Here is a 2,593-nt window from a genome sequence, read left to right as displayed (position 1 = left end):
TGATTGTGACATCACATCCATCCCCTTGGCGATAGAGCTTATTACTAGGAAGAAAGACTCAGTCGGAGAATAGCTAACAAGATGGGTCACTGGGAGCTTCTCTTGTGTGGCACTGAGTTGAGGCATCAGGGGGTTGGAGCCTTGTGATCAGGGAACCTGCCCCCCAACACTTGGAAGGGCCACACCTGGTGACTCTCAGGGGGTCACTCCTGGCTAAGCACTCAGAAATCGCTCCTGGCTTGGGGGACCATATGGGACGCCGGGGGACCAAACAGTGGTCCATCCTAGGACCTGGGTTTCAGTGATGAGACATGGGGTATGATGTAACCCTTTTCCAGGGGGATGTTAATGAAGACCTTATCTGTCCTATTTGCAGTGGAGTCTTGGAGGAGCTAGTGCAGGCACCTCATTGTGAGCATGCTTTCTGCAATGCCTGCATCATCCAGTGGTTCTCTCAGCAGCAGACGTGTCCAGTGGACCGGAGTGTTGTGACTGTTGCCCACTTGCGCCCAGTCCCTCGGATCATGTGGAACATGTTGTCCAAGTTGCAAATTGCCTGTGACAACGCTGTGTTTGGCTGTAGGCTGTTGTCTGGCTTGACAACCTCATGTCTCATCTCAGTGACTGTGAGCACAACCCCAAACGGCCTGTGACCTGTGAGCAGGGCTGAGGCCTGAAGATGCCCAAAGATTAGCTACCAAACCACAACTGCATTAAGCACCTGCGTTCAGTGGTCTAGCAGCAGCAGACACGGATTGCAGAGCTGGAGAAGACCTCAGTGGAACATAAACACCAGCTGGTGGAGCAGAAACGAGACATCCAGCTGCTCAAGGCATATATGCGTGCAATCCGCAGTGTCAACCCCAACCTTCAGAATCTGGAGGAGACAATTGAATACAATGAGATCCTAGAGTGGGTGAACTCCCTGCAGCCAGCGAGAGTGACCCGCTGGGGCGGGATGATATCCACTCCTGATGCCGTGCTCCAGGCTGTCATCAAGCGCTCGCTGGTGGAGAGTGGCTGTCCTGCCTCCATCGTCAACGAGCTGATCGAAAACGCCCATGAGCGGAGCTGGCCCCAGGGTCTGGCCACCCTAGAAACAAGACAGAGGAACCGCCGCTACTATGAGAATTACGTGGCCAAGCGCATCCCCGGCAAACAGGCTGCTGTTGTGATGGCCTGTGTGAACCAGCATATGGGTGACGACATGGTGCAGGAGCCTGGACTGGTCATGATCTTTGCGCACGGCGTGGAAGAAATATAGAGATGCCGATAGGACGTCAGGAAAAGAGGGAAGCCAGAAAATCCATCCTCCAGCAGCTAGACCTTGGGTCCTGCGACTGTCCTGACTACTGTGGCTGCCTCTTAGCCACTCATCTCCCTGCCTTTCTGGCATTGAAGGCCTGGGGCGCTTTGCTCTACCTTTCAAGTGGGGAACCTAGATTACTTCCTTTTGCCTAATTCCTACCCCCTGAGATGAAAGATTCTAAATTTTCGGCCTGGTTGGCAAAGTGCCCACTTCTATTTTTCCTGCCTCGGGTCCCTGGTTCCATAGGTTTTCAGAAAGCACAGATGCTTGTTCAAGAGGATCACAGTAGAGTAAGGAACCTCTCACTGCTCACTGCTCCCAAATCAGGGATCGGAGCAAGCAGGTCTGTTGTCCCTGAATGGCATTTATACAGGAGCTTTGGAGAACAGAGATCCCGAAGAGAAATGGAAAGGAAGCCCCAGCACCCTAGCAATAGGGGGACCAGATGCTGGGGATCCTGAACCTCTCTCTGTGCCAAGCATGCCCTGTTCAGCCAGCTGTATGTAGGTGCTGGGGGAGTCCGGGTGGGAGACAGTGCCGACCTGGCCGAATGACCTCTTATTTCCTATTATGCCTTTGGGAGGGCTGGGGTTAGGGTTTAGTCTGCTGAGATCAGTTTTCTCAGCAGGAAGCAGCTTTCTGGCATTTGCTGAACGGACTGGCATTGCCTCTGTGACTCAGGCCTTGCGTGCTCCCTTAAATCCCTTCTTTGGGATCACAATACTTATTTTGATAATTTCCTTTGACCATTGTTTATATTTTACTTCTTTCCTCCCACTTTTGTCTTTTTTTATATATAGGTAGAATAGCCTAGTTATGGCTACCCTTTACCAGCCCAGCTGCCACATTGTAGATAATTTAATTTATTTACTTTTGTTTTTGTTTTTCTAAGAAAGAAAAAAGAAAAAAAAATGAAGAAAATGTAAAACTTTTCTTTTGCTGTTCTTATTATGGGGATTCTGGCTAGGGTGGGACAGGGATGTGGGACTATTCTATATTTTTGCTTTTCAGTACAACATTTGGCTTTCGATAGGAAGGGCCAAGGGAGTTCTTGGCTGATTAGTTCATGTCTGCCCCAACTCTGTAACCCCTGGAAATGAGGAGCTGCCTTTGATTCCAGTGGCGGGTGTGACAGGCCCATCCAAGGTCTCACCTTGGAACCCCTGGTGTAGAGGATTCATTTTGTAAACAGCTGATCCCACCTCCAACCCCATCACCCCTTTTCTACATGGAGTGGGTTTTGAGTTTTTCCAGGCAAAATAGAATTAAAATTTCATCCAGAAA

The 2,593-nt window shown here is 50.2% G+C and overlaps 1 pseudogene; it reads left to right on the top strand.

The window, feature by feature from the left end:
- The first annotated feature begins 292 nt into the window (after window positions 1–292).
- Window positions 293–2,055, top strand: LOC126027901 (E3 ubiquitin-protein ligase NRDP1-like; annotated as a pseudogene).
- The last annotated feature ends 538 nt before the right edge of the window (window positions 2,056–2,593 follow it).

This window comes from Suncus etruscus, chromosome 14, assembly GCF_024139225.1.
Source record: "Suncus etruscus isolate mSunEtr1 chromosome 14, mSunEtr1.pri.cur, whole genome shotgun sequence".
Lineage (NCBI taxonomy): Eukaryota > Metazoa > Chordata > Mammalia > Eulipotyphla > Soricidae > Suncus > Suncus etruscus.
The sequence above is the reverse complement of the archived record's forward strand: the minus strand, read 5'-3'. Positions and strand labels throughout refer to the sequence as shown.